Source organism: Anser brachyrhynchus (assembly GCF_964034855.1).
Source record: "Anser brachyrhynchus genome assembly, chromosome: 2".
Lineage (NCBI taxonomy): Eukaryota > Metazoa > Chordata > Aves > Anseriformes > Anatidae > Anser > Anser brachyrhynchus.
In genome coordinates, this window is record NC_137695.1 from 123,706,156 (window position 1) to 123,721,138 (window position 14,983).

Genomic DNA, 14,983 nt, shown 5'->3' on the forward strand with positions numbered 1-14,983 from the left:
TCCACATATGGAGACTCAGCCAGTTTTCAGAACTTTCTGCTTTCAACGCATCGCAGGGAACTTTTGCTGAGTTTCCTGGGGAAAAAGAGAGGTTATGTCTGCTGGGAGAAGGGGCAGGCAACTCAGGCAGAGCACAAGGAAATTACCAGCATATTCAGGCAAAAAATCAGGAATGCTAAAGCCCATCGCGAGTTCAACCTGGCCACTATTGTAAAGGATAACAAAAATGTTTTTACAAATATATTCACAGTAAGAGAAAGGGCAATGAGAATCTCCATCCTTTACAGGATGCAGGGGGGAACATGACTACTGAGGATAAGGAAAAGGCTGAGGTTCTTAATGCCTTCTTTGCATCTGTCTTTACTAGCCAGACCACTTATTTTCAGGGTACTCAGCCTCCCGACCTGGAAGTATGGGACAGGGAGCAGAAGAACCCCTCCGTGAGTCAGATGGAAACAGTTTGAGACCTGCTGCTCCACCTGGACTGTCACAAGTCCACAGGGCCAGATGGGATCCACCCAAGGATGCTGAGAGAGCTGGTGGATCACAGAATCACAGAATGGTTGAAGTTGGAAGGGACCTTCAGAGATCATCTGGTCCAATCCCCCTGCTCAAGCAATGTGAGCACATTACACAGCATGGCATGTGATTGCAAGCTGCTTTCCATCATCTATCAGCAGTCATGGTAATCTGGAGCAGTCCCAGATGACTGGAGACTTGCTAATGTGACTCCCATCTATAAGGAAGGTCATAAGGAGGAGCTACAGGAACTACAGGTCTGTCAGCCTGACCTCGGTGCCAGGAAAGGTGATGGAACAGCTCATCTTGAATGCAATCACACAGCATGTGCAGGACAACCGGGGGATCAGGCCCAGTCAGCATGGGTTCATGAAAGGCAAGTCCTACCTGACCAACCCCATCTCCTTCTATGACCGGGTGACCCGCCTGGTGGATGAGGGAAGGCCTGCTGACATAGCCTACCTATACTTCAGCAAGGCCTTTAACATGGTCTCCCACAGTATTCTCCTGGAGAAGCTGGCAGCCTATGGCTTGGACAGGTACACTCTTTGCTGGGTTAAAAACTGGCTGGATGGCCAGGCCCAGAAAGTGGTGGTGAAGGGAGTGAAATCCAGCTGGCAACAGGTCACCAGTGGTGTTCCCCAGGGGGCGGTGTTGGGGCCCATCCTCTTTAATATCTTTACTGATGACTTGGATGAGGGAATTGAGTGCACCCTCAGTAAGTTTGCAGTTGACACCAAGCTGGGGGGAAGTGTTGATCTGCCAGAGGGTAGGGAGGCCCTGCAGAGGGACCTAGACAGGGATGAGGTTCAACATGGCTAAGTGCTAGGTCCTCCGCTTTCGTCACAACAACCCCATGCGACACTTACAGGCTTGAGGCAGAGTGGCTGGAAAGCTGTGCAGAGGAAAAGGATCTGGGGGTGCTGATTGATGCTTGCCTGAACATGAGCTGGCAGTGTGCCCAGGTGGCCAAGAAGGCCAACGGCATGCCGGCTTGTGTCAGGAATAGTGCAGCCAGCAGGACCAGGGAGGTGATCGTCCCGCTGTACTCTGCTCTGGTGAGGCCGCACCTCAAGTACTGTGTTCAGTTTTGGGCCCCTCAGTACAAGAAGGACATCGAGGCCCTGGAGTGTGTCCAGAGAAGGGCTACGAAGCTGGTGAAGGGCCTGGAGCACAAGTCCTGTGAGGAGCGGCTGAGGGAACTGGGGTTGTTTAGTCTGGAGAACAGGAGGCTCAAGGGAGACCTTACTGCTCTCTACAACTACCTGAAAGGAGGGGTCGGCCTCTTCTCACAGATAACTAGAGATAGAACAAGAGGGAATGGTCTCAAGTTGCACCAGAGGAGGTTCAGGTGGGAAATTAGGAGACATTTCTTCACAGAAAGAGTGGTTTGGCATTGGAATGGGTTGCACAGGGAAGTGGTGGAGTCACCGTCCCTGGGCATGTTTAAGGAAAGGTTGGATGTGATACTTAGGGACATATTTTAGGGGGTGATGTTTGTGGTAGGGAGGTGGTTGGACCAGATGATCTTGGAGGTCTCTTCCAACCATCATGATTTTATGATTCTATGATCTCCTGTTGTTTTGGTTTGGTTGCTTTTATCCCCCCAAAAGGAGTTGTGCCCATCCTCGTCACAAGAGGGGATGTCCTGCTGGTGCTGAGAGGGGCGGCATGAGGTTTGAAACCCAGAAAAAGGCTCAAGAGCCTGGGAGCTCTTACATTAAATACTCCTTTTTGTTGCCTTGCTGGCGTCCTTGGGCCTTGATGATTTACTGCTGCAGCAAAGACTTGCAGCTGTAGCAGTATCTCTTAGATCCTGGATTCTGGCAAATTCTTGTGACAGACTTTTTCAAGATAGCTGGAATTAGTACTCCTTCAGCAGAAACTTTAAATTTGTGTAAAACCTGCGTCATAACTTTAATAGGTCTTCCATGGCAAGAGTTCAAGTGTTGCATAGCCAGCTATTTTAGACTGACTGCAAAATACATGCGTACATGTACATATGTATATATATACATGTATATATATTATGGATATGTATATAAAAGGTGGCAGAAACACAATCTTTCTGGAGTTTACAGACTTCACCGGTATCTGCTTAAGCTGTTTTTTCTTTAGCTGTCCTCACATGAGAAGACTCACAGTACATACTCCAAACTCCCATCCACTTGCCAGTTGCACCGAAGATCCCACGAGCTCATTCGGAAAATGGGCAGAGCAGCTTTGGGTGTGCTGTGAAAGTCAGCACTTGGCCCAGAAATGAAGTCTTGGGTCACAGAGTGGTATTGCAGGCAGGCCTCAGGTTGTTCCAGAGATTTTATAGACATGATCTATGACTCAAAAGTTATTTTTCTGGTCAAAGATGTATGAAAAGCATTTACATGCCATATCTTTTAGAAATAATTATTTTAATGGGACAACTCACTACCTCGAAAACTTTTAAAGTTCAGAGGAGATAAGGCTTAACAGGTATTTTATGGCCTATTTATTGTCCAATGTCAATTACTTTTCTGAATTATACCAAGACTGGGTTCTTGTATCTCAAAAATTCCCCTTTCCCTACACTGTATGTAAGAAAATATGTATTAATACAAACTTCATAGTATTATACTATGGGATGTTTCTAAGGCTTTAAAATATATTTTTTAAGTTACAAAAAAAAAAAAAGAAAGCAAGCAAACAAAAAAAAACACAGTTAAGTAGACTGAGAACAGGGCACAGGTTATGAGGATTCCAGCCTCATAACATACTGCTTGTGTGCGAAACCCTGACGCTGTTGAAATAAATTTGTTGTGTATTTCTATAGTACTCAGTGCAAGGGGATCCTTATAATTGTCCTGGCTAAAGTTCAGAGTGGTCAGGAAGTAGGAGCTGTGAGAGTTTCTAGTATATTCATAGCAAAGCTTTTGAAGCAAATGAGAAAATATTTTTTCTTTCTTTTCAAATGAGAAAAGATTAAAAAAAAAAAAAAAGAAAAAAAAAAAGAAAGACCCAGGTTTTCTCTTCAAAAAGTGCGAGTCCGTGCTCCTTTGTTTTTTACAGGACACTATAAAATATCTTAAACTTTTTTTTTCTTTAATTTCAACCCTACAGTAGCAGTTATATTTTCTTTCTGTGAATATTATGAAATAGAAGGACCTTGTCTTCCGCACACACATGTAAACTAGCGTTAACATACAATTTCAATAGGATTGAGACTAAAAATTGAACCTTCAGAGATGCTGAACATTTAATTTCAGTCAGTGAGGACAGCCAGTAGTCAGCAACTCTGTAAGTTAGTTCTAGTTAACTTGTTTAAACCTGTGCAGAAAAAGACATCATGGAATGTTTAATTTTCAGATCTTTGACCACTTATTTTTTATTATTTTCTTAATGAAGAATCCACAAAAGTGTAAGTGCAGCAGTGTTAGTCAGGAAATCAGGGCAACAACTGGGAGAACTGTTTTACAGAGTGCCAGATGGCTTGCTCTTTCGCCTTGCCTTTCTCCTTAAAGAGACATACACAGGTAACATAAAATAGTCTTTCTCTACCAAAATAAATAAATAAATATATAAATAAAGTATTTTCACATATCTCTACTTCTTCCAAGGTGGAGAGGCATTTGAGAAGAATTGTGTTACCCTGTATTAACTAGGGAGACATGAAATTGCATGTCACATGGAAAAATACTACTTATCACTCATGTATTTATCATTTACAGGTAAAAATAACATTCCTGTGCAAGCAAACTCCTGTACAAATGCAAGCTTCCAGTGACATATAGAACAGAGAGTCAAATCAATGGGACTACCAGGTTGTCATGAGTCTGTTCGCAGACAGTAGTTTGGAATATTACTGTTTCAATAGGGATGGAAGAAATAAATCTTTCAAGCTAAGCAAAACCAAATCAAGAACTCATTATTTTATCTGAAGGCTGACCATTTTGAACAGAAAAAAAAATGTATAATAGATGTCTGCATCTGGGCTGAGGCAATCCCAAGCACAAATACCGGCTGAGTGGAGAATGGATTGAGAGCAGCCCTGAGAAGGACTTGGGGGTACTGCTGGATGAGAAGCTAAACATGCAATGTGTGCCTGCAGCCCAGAAAGCCAAGCATGTCCTGGGCTGCATCAAAAGCAGTGTGGCAAGCAGGGTGAGGGAGGTGATTGTCCCCCTCTACTCTGCTCTCGTGAGACCCCACCTGGAGCCCTGCGTTCAGCTCTGGGGCCCCCAGCACAAAAAGGACATGGACCTATTACAGCAAGTCCAGAGGAGGGCCACAAAGATGATCAGAGGGCTGGAGCACCTCTCCTATGAAGACAGACGGAGGGAGCTGGGGTTGCTCAGCTTGGAGAAGAGAAGACTCCAGAAAGACCTTGTAGCAACCTTCCAGTACCTACAAGGGGCCTACAGGAAAGCTGGGGAGGGATTCTTTGTCAGGGATTGTAGTGATAGGACAAGTGGTAATGGCTTTAAACTAATTCTAATAGAAATAGATTAGATATTAGTAAGAAATTCTTTAGTGTGAGGTGGTGAGGCACTGGCACAGGTTGCCCAGAGAAGCTGTGGATGCCCCATCCCTGGAAGTGTTCAAGACCAGGCTGGATGGGGCTTTGAGTAACCTGGTCTGGTGGGTGACATCCCTGCCCACGGGAGGGGGGTTGGAATTAGATGATCTTTAAGGTCTCTTCCAACCCAAACCATTCTATGATTCTCTGTCATCCTTCTCTGTATTGATCCTATAGGAATGCTGCAGCACGTGACAGTAGTGCTGAAGATGTAAACCCCAAGGTTTAACAGCTCTGGTTGCTGCAGTAAATGCTTTCTGATTTTTGTCTGAATTTCTCCATGATCCATCTTTCTCATGGTCTGCCTACTCATTTGTGCTGACAGCGTTGCTCAAAACTTCTTCTTACTGTACTAGACCTTAAAGCTTGTAATATTCCTTACAGCAGGGTTAGCAGGTGTCAGTAACTTAGCAATAGCCTTTAAAAGTTTCACACTAAAATGTGATTAGGCAATCTCAGGAGAGAATTGATGGTAAGAACACTGGCAGAGAACTTGTCTGTGATTTTATAGCACAGTAGATTATTTACAAAAACAACTTGGTATGAAAGCAAAAGTTTTAAAACAAACAAAAGCATAGTATAAGCCTACCTCAAGCCTCTAGTTAAATTAAATCAAGTTTAATTAATCTGCCTTGTAAAACACTGCAACCCTTGGTGTGTGAAGAGATGATGAAAAACACTTGTGATGAGGAACTGGTAGGGTAACTCAAAGAGTGTATGTTGATTGGGAGAGATTTTGATCCTGCTGCCTTGCTGTAGCAAGAGTGTGAATCACGCACACCAAACCATTTTGCAGAGGTGATGGTTTAATAACTACCAGATTTACGGGCATCCCCTCAAAGTCTGGGCATGTTAAAGAAGCGATAATGGCCAGGCCCAGCCCTGACATATGGCTGGGAGAATATATATCACACTATAGGTGCTTAAAGAAAGGGAGGAAAGACCTGTGTAGGTTCTCTTCACCCTTTTGTCTCTTCCCTTCTTCCAAATAAATTTGTGCCTGTACCTATTGGAAAGGATTTACCTATCAGCTTCACATTTAATTGAAGACTGCAGGCTTTAATTTCACCTTTCAGTTTTCCACTTATCCATCATTTTTAGTTGAAGTTTATCTAACTAATTTCACAGCGTTTTCACTGCAGAGCTTCTGTAAACTAATGGTGAGGAGGAGCCAAAAAAAAAAAAAAAAAAGGAAAGAAAAGCTAGCAAACAGAACAGCTCTTCCGCAAACTTCTCATTATTCCCTGCCTGCATCTGTGCATTTCACAATGTCTGTCTGTGACTGTGTGTTTGGTCTGGCTGGCTGCAGTGTCCCTCCCTGGGACCTATGATCATAATTTTTTGCTGCTTTTGCAGTTTGTCAAGATTTCTATTGTATAAAAGCAATAAAAGATGCTAACTCAGGTTTCTGAGGCTGACAGCCACTGAAAAGCTGAGAGCAAAATCAACAAGCAGAATCAATAGGGTGAATATTTGTGCGTTCAAATGCCTTGTCTTTCTCCCTGAATCTATTCTAGGCATATAGTTACTGCCTTCAGCAGCCCTCTACGAGTTATGATTTACCGTAGCAAATTACAGTTTCTTTTCCCTTACTGCCAAATACTCAATAAAAGCATGTTGTTTCAAGGTGTGGTTCTCCGCTTCTTTGTACCTGACTTGATTGCACTCGGCAACTCCTTAGTTCTGTTAACTCTTTAGTCCTGTTTGTGGTATGCAGCAGGATACACAGGGTAATAAATACAAGTCCTGGCACAGAAGCAGCATCCACTGCCCTGACTTAGCAAATTTTTGCCTGGGAAGAGCTAGGTTCTTCTAAATGGAGTTTTACCGGCAGGGAGTTGGGTGCCTGATTCTGAGCTCTCAAGGTGTACCCTTCTCGGAGTCCTGTCCTGCAATTTTGCACAAACGAACAAACAAACAAACAATCGATCAAACAAACAAAACATAACAAAAAACAAGAAAATCAATATCTGTCATTAAAACATAGCATCTGGAGGAGAATGGGAGGAATCGGTTTATATTAACGCCACTTGCTGGTTAGAACATTTGCCAGGACTGTAAAAACCCCAGGTTTGATTCCCCTCCTCCACCTCCAAATGCTTATCTCAAAAAAAAAAAAAAAAAATCCTTAATCGCTCTAAAATGATACTATGAGAACACTCTGTCCTTTACTTCTAGTACACATATTTCGCTAGAGTTATTTGGGTCTTAGTGCATGGTAAGATGAACCTGACTGGAGAGCAGAACAATCAGAGTACTAACAGCAGGAACTTTGGTTCAGGATCCTGCTCCAGGAACAGCTTATATATTTTACAAGCATAATATACAAAGATAGAAAGAAGGAAGGACTGCAGAGCAGTTCTCTCGTCACTGAATAAACATTGCTGTTGTGTTGTAAGCTGCTACAGTAGTTTGAGGAAGCCTGCATGAGGTATGAAAATTTCAAAGGCACGGAAAAATATTATTTTTATCTTTTGGAAAAGGGACGTTTTGGGAAAAATAAAACATTTGCAGCAATTGCTGAAAAATATTACTTTAGAAAAAATGGATGTATTAAATGTAATTTAACACATAGAATCTACTGAGATGTATGTAGTAAATAAGTTTGCTTTGAATTTAAACTCTGAATTCTAAATACAGAGAGTAGTATACCTGACATAGTGTTTCATCTGAATAAGTAGCAAGAAAATAACAATAAAACAATATCAGTACTGCTGACAGTAAACACAGATACTCATTGAACACCAGAGAAAATACAGAAATATTGGGGATATGAGAGTCTGAGTTAGATTCCCAGGGAATGAGAAGGGAACTGGAAGATGAAGGGGTTCCAGGCACAGAAAAGCTGAGAACCACTTCTGTAGAGATTTAAGCCTTAAAAATGAAATCAAATTGCAGTGCTATTGACTTCAATGACCCCTGTAAAATTAATGTTTAATTTTATTTCCTCAGCAAGTCTGCATTTTCTTATATTCCATGAGTATCATTTATTACCAGTGCTGTGGAGATAAGAATGGCATTGATTTTTATTGATATGTTTTTCATTGATATGATTTTCATTTATATGATCTATTAGTAAGCAGAGTCACAGAAATATATATATAATATATATATTTTATATATATATATATAAAAATATATATATATATATTTGGCAAATAAGATAGTAATGCAAAGATTACTAAAACAATTTCCAGGGAAATAATTAGTACATGGTATATTTTGTTCAGGGGAGATGCTGAAGCTCTGAAGACATTCACTTTCCTCAAAAATCTATGAAGTTTACTGCTTCTGTGTAAAGAGGAGTTAAATCTACTTTTCACATGAGAATATATATCATTGATTCTCTGAACCACTGGGAAAATCATATGCAAGCTGATACCTGTGATTAAAAACTTAACATAGAAACGGGCACCTGCAGATACTGCAACAAGTTATCCAGGTTCACCATGAACACATTTGTGCCTGCAGAAACACAAAGGGTAAGTATCCACAGCTAGTTTTGACTTCCTGACCAAAAATCTGACCCATTTTATGGCCCTTCTTTTAGTTTTGTATCTATTTAGTTCTGCATGCTATCTCAGCAGACCACCATCTTATTTGAAACAACAGGCCTCTTCTCACCTAGACAAGCTTTGGACTGTCTAAACATAGGTGCTATGACCAGAATCAAACCAATTTAACAAACTGCTGCCCAGTTTATGTTATGTCTGGGCTTACCCAGTAGCCTAAGCTTTCACATCTGTTTATGAACCAAACACTAATGCAACCAGTAGGCCTCATTCCTACTGGTAAATAGGTTTATGAGGTGGAGAGGAATATATTGCGCTGTTGCCTCACTCTAGGTGAATAAAAATAATTTTCCTCAAATAGAATTTACGTTGTAATGATTTAGATATCGAGACAAAAATCAGCCACCGATAAATGGTGCATCTTTTCTGGAAAAGAAAATGGTTGGTTCCAGAGAGGTACAGAACTGTTTTCAACTCTCTGTAAATGCTCTTCATAAATATACTTTTGAGTAGGTGAGATATATAGCTTCTGCCCTATTTTTCCTTTCTGACACTGGATTAAAACCTGGTCTATGCTGCCTCCAATTGGTATTGTCTCAACTCTTTAAGATGATTAACTGACCTAATTTCATTTGACACCAGCTTCTCAGTTTCTAGCTGAAGCTCAGTCATCTCCACTGGATTTCATACTGTACTTTTACTGACCATGTCCACTGCCTTGATGACATAAAGCTTCATGGACCCAGGCATTAATTTATTTACAAAAGAGCCTGAGCATGAGAAGTAAAGTTGGATCTGAGACCTGTGGATTGGAGTTCCACTGCTTCCTCCTGGCATGGTACTTGTCCTGTTGGCTGATCACACGGGATAAAGATGATGCAAACATGGAGGATGAGAAATATTACCCATGTGAACCAAAATGAAATCACAGTCCATATCCTGCCTGCAGCACGTCACCAATCTTTATTGGAGAGCCTTGTACAGGGTAGTCACCAAAATCAACTTCTCAGTACAGCTGCTGCTCCAGGGACATGTCTTTTACTAACTGATTGATTGATTTCTCTTTGCAAGATGTCAAAATTGTGGGGGTCCAGAGAGGAACTTTAAGAAGTTCATTTGCAGTGAAAATGCATGTTTTTTGAGAGATTTTTTTCAGAAGCTGTATTGAGAAGCCACTGTTCCTCGTTGGCTATCTGAAGTTAGTAAATGACTGGTTTTAGATGGGTGAAACTCATGATGCCTGGTTTAGCCTGGATCTGTTTCAAATTTGACACCACCCCCAGCAGAACAGTGCCAACTGCTTTCTCCGCACTGTTTGCTCCCAAAGCCAAGGTCATACCTTCGGCCTGGTGGAGACGGAGGGACTGTGGTGGCTTTCAACTGCAGGCATGCTGACTGGTTAACCTGGGCAGGCAAGAGGGGACTAAGAAGAGCTGAGTTCATGTTGCAGCTCTTGGGGAGAGAGAGAATAGAGTCTGTGTTATTTTCCCTGACCTTATGCTTTGGAAGAACTTGGTTTCTTTGGGCCTTCTCATCAAATGTAGTCAACAATATCTGTCAGAGTCAAAAGTTCTGAGTGGGAGAGACAGATAAGAGACAGACTGATGGACTGACAGACAGATGGGCAGGCAAAATGATCACATAAAGCACATTTATTTCCTTGAGAAGTCAGATCTACGTCAGATGCAAAACTGCAAATCGTATGCTAGTGGGTGGGATTTTCAAAAGTCCCTAAGACCCAAAGCCAATTTATTTATGCACCTCATCTTAACTATAATAAAAGGAGAATTAGGTACCTAACTGACTTTGAAGTCCTATCATAAATGACTTTAATAGGATTTGCTGTATCACTTCAGTAGTCTTAATCTCGCTGTATTTAAAATAGTAGACAATAGGAGTTTTGTCACTGATTTAAGAGTCTATAATTTTATAAAACTTACACAAAAACAATGATAGTACCTGAAAACCTTGAAAATTTTGAAGTTAGATGTCGTCATTCGCATGCATTGTCTTGATGCTAAAACGACACCCAGAAAACAAGGCTTTAGATTAGTGTCAAATATTTAACACTGAAGCACTGTTCTTGCAAGTTTTTACGCTAATTCAGTCAGATAAGAATATATGTTGGATAAGGGATCTCCCACTTTCTATGGTCAGTTAAAATATATTTTAGAGGAGATAACCAGTGGAATGTTTCAAAGACACGGTCAAGGAATATCTTCATTTGGTTTGCATTACTTCTGCATGTGAGCTCCGTAGCAAAGAACTGTAATGCCATGGTTGTTTAGGTGTACTGACACTGTCAAAACCTGTGAGCAAACTTGAACTCATAACCATGTAGTAAAACAGATTGCAGAGGAAAGTGAGCAGAGTGACTATGAGTGTAGATCCGACACTAGTGTCTGTTGGGTATTATGAAAGTAAAATTGGTATGCGCCACTACATAAATTATTTTCTAGTCGAATGGAAAGCAGATTTGAACAACAAACACAGAATCCAACACAGAACGATACAATCATTCAGGTTGGAAAAGACCTTCAAGATCATCTGGTTTAACCACCCCCAATGCCACCCACTAAATCATGTCCCTAAGTACCACATCCAACATTTCCTTAAACACCCCCAGGGATGGTGACACCACCACTTCCCTGGGCAACTCGTTCCAACCTCTCTCACTCTCAGTATTTTTTTTCCTAGTTAAGTCAGTTAAGTTGCTTTTTTAAAGGAATACTTTTTTTTTTTTCCCTAACCTGAGATCAAGAGGTTTTTATATGTTTTTCAAATAACTAATTTAAGCTAGGGATAAAATTAAATCTGTCCAGAGGAGAACCATCCAGTTACTGTATTCTAAGATTTCAATATTTGCTTTCATCTTATAATGGAAAAAAAAAAAAAAAAAAGACAACAATAATAATAATAATGAAAGAACTATGAGAGCATACTGTGTCAAAATGTTTGGGTTTGGATTTAAAATATCAGATGTATATTTAGATATCACACTTGAAGTGACTAAACAGTCAACATTGAACATTTCAGGAAAGAACTCAGTCCAAATTGGTAGATCTCTGTGAAAGCAAATTAGTACATCTGTATGAAACTTTGAGTTTAAATGAGGAGTATCTTCTGGGAAAAAAAATAAAAAGTTCTGAGTAGTTTTACTGCAAAACCTAAATGAATGGCTTGATATTTAAAAGAGCTTAAACCGTCACAAAGTACCAAAGGAGAATAAAGCACTTCAGAAAATTATAAAGTTTACCAAGAAGCTTATTTCTAGGAACTTATAAAGAAGTTGGGCAGAGACCAAGCAGTGCAGTTTAACCCATTTAATTTCTAAGCATTAGGGCATTATTTGCCCATTTCCCAGACAGTAATAGCAAAGCTAATAAATAACTACATTGCATCATCTTTCCTTGCTACCTTCAGGGTAGACCTGTTTACTTAAACCTTTGCCTGCCAAGCAAAACAATATTTGAGTTCTTGAATGATATATAAACTTTAATCCAGGTTGGCAATCACTAGGTATTCACTGAATCAACTGAGTTAATAAATGAATTAAGCATTTTTATTCTTTATTTTCTTTACAATTTCTTCATGGAACTCAGCTGAAAAGAATCATGATGCTGTCTATATTACCTATACTAATCATATCCAGAGATTTTATAGCAGCATCATTACAGGATATATAATAGACTCATTTCTATCTCCTACCAACATTTTCCTTTCTTCAGTGTGTGACGGTAGCCGGAGGACAGAACTGTCCTTAGATACTGAAACAGTCTTTCCTTGTGAGGTCCTTGCTGCTGTCTAGGCAGAGGAACTTGCTGTGATATCAGTGACATTAAATGAAAGGCATGAGCACAGGAGGAAAGAGAAGGTACCTTCATGAAGTGGTTAAGCCACGAAGGTGCCTGTGATTCCTAAAAGCCACTGACAATGAATAATATTATGTATGCATAAATATTATGTATGCATTGATGCTGTTATTGATGTTACTGCATTACCCTCTTCTCTTAGCTTCTATGTAGGCATAGAACAAAAAGAGGGTCCTGGCCTCAGACAGCCTGCATCTACATATAAAAAAAGATATAAAAAGGCACAGTTAGAGAGTAAACAAAACAAAACAAAAACAAACGAACAAACAGAAAACAAACAACAACAACAAAAAACAGTAAGACCATACTAGTCAAAACAACAGGCATGAATTATTGCATGTTTGCAACTGAGGTCTCGAGAAGCCTGGAAGTATACCAGACAAGAGTTTCAAGTTGGAAATGAAAGGAGAAAATAGAGGACTTTTATCATATGGAGCTTTTCCCAATAGTGAGGGCAAAAGGGAGTCTGCACCTAATTTTAAGTCACTGGTACAGAAAAGCTGGTGTCATAGATTAGATGGTAGCACTAAAAAATGCTTCGATTTGAAGAAGCAATATAGTTTTGACGTGACAGAGAAATGGGAGTATAAGAATGCACAGAGAGAGAGAACACTTTTAAGGAGCACGCAGAAAATTTTTACAGCAGCCTCATAGATAGGTGTGAGCAGGACAAGACTGTATTTGACAAGACCAGAAAAAGGCCTCAATAAATGAGACAACATGAATGAGATAACACGAATGAGAACACCAGCTTTGTGAACAGACAACGAGAATTCTATCCTAGACGTGGTATGCACAGAGAAGTAGTGAAAAAGAGGTATGTACTAGGGACGATAGAGAAAGGAGTCTGATAGATGTTCAGGTATAATCAAAATGACGGGCAGAGAGATGACATTGTCTGCCATGGCATTGAAGAGGAGGCAGAGAAGGGCTGAGTAGGGAGGGGGGAGTTTGCTGGCTAATCATCCATGAGACAAGCCAGGAAGGCATACTTGTATTTTAGTTGCTAGTAAGAAATGTTTTGGAGGGAAGAAGTGGATGTGACAATCCTAAAAGAGTGTGAGCAATTGCACAATTGCGTGGAAATAAATTGGACTTGATATATATTTGAGAAGCCAATACAACCACAAAACAGGCACATACCGTACTCTATCTCAGAATAGTTATTAGTCAACTCTGTCTTGTTGCAAAGGGGTATCTCATCTTTGGATTCTAACAGAGCTATTTCCATCTCATATTAGCCTATTTTTAGAACAAGTGGGTAAAAGGTTTTGCTTCCAAAGGAAAATAATATGGTCTTAACACAGATCCCTGGGATGGCCTGTCACTAACCTCCTTCTATTTTGAGAAACTGCCATTCACTCCAGGTTTTTGGTTGTTGTTTCCTTTTTTTTTTTTTTTTTCCCTCACACACTCAATATTTAACTCATAGTAAAACCCATGATTATTCATCATCTTTAATCATCTTCATGCTCTGAGATATCCTGTGCAAAATCTACTCGGTTTTTAGGACATCTTCACCTGCTATTTCACAGGCTAAAGCCTGCAAGCAAAGCACTTTTCTTCCTCTTTACAAAGGTTGTGTTGGTTTGGCTTTCAGTCAAGTTACTCTTCTGCAGTTCTCTCCTCAGACTGACTTCTCTCTGAGCTCTAATATCTGTCTTACATATTGTCCTAGAAAACGTTTCTAAAGCAGTAATGTTGTTAAGTCGTTTGAAGTTACACCACAAATGAATTTAGCCTTAAAACTAATAGCAATTTCAGAACGTGACAGGGAAAAAAAAAATCCTTACTTAACCTAAGCATTTTTCTGGTTAGCTTGAACTGGAAAACTTAAAAACTAACTGAAGAAAACATCATTTGTCCTACTTTAGCATTAAATAATAAAAAAGTCATATTTTCTTCTTTTGATCTTGAAACATATTGCTCCTAGTTCTTACAAGAAGTTATAACAACCGAGCTAAACGACTTGTTTAAATGAGTGAAAATTTACATAACCTTATTTCATTGAAATAGAAACTAACCTCTTTCCCATGTCCTAGCTGAGGTCCTACAAAGACACATAAAACCTATTCAGTCCTTTTTCAGCTCTTGAACTTGAATTCTCTCTTCAAATTATATCTGATAACACTATGTGCAATGTTAAAGCATAGAGGTCAGAGTATGTTCCTTCTGAATGCTGATTTCAATATGCTCTCTACTGAGTCTGGCACAGACAGTAGCTCCTTCCATCCCCCTTTCAGGACTCACAGAGCCAAGGGCTTCTTTTTTTTGGCTCCCTGCTGAAATGGCCACCTACAGTTCAGCCAGAACTGCATGCGAGTGCAGCACTTCTAGCGGTAGCTCTGGCGATTTGGCCGCTGATGTAATCTGAACAAATATTTTCAGTCTCCTCTTTAGCCAAGAAACTGAAACAGAGGCTGTAAATAACAGTTAGGTCATCAAAAGTGAATTTAACGAATACATAAATGATAAAATCACATACAATACAAACGGTAGTATATAAACAGTGATACTTTAACAGTAAAACC

General features: G+C 40.1%; 1 long non-coding RNA gene across 1 annotated transcript; it reads left to right on the forward strand.

Annotated features, from left to right (window-relative positions):
• Window positions 1-103: 103 nt before the first annotated feature.
• On the forward strand, window positions 104-10,533 carry LOC308190751. Its single transcript, XR_013947471.1, has 3 exons — window positions 104-7,499; window positions 8,299-8,550; window positions 9,190-10,533. It is a non-coding gene; the product is annotated as an uncharacterized lncRNA (long non-coding RNA).
• The last annotated feature ends 4,450 nt before the right edge of the window (window positions 10,534-14,983 follow it).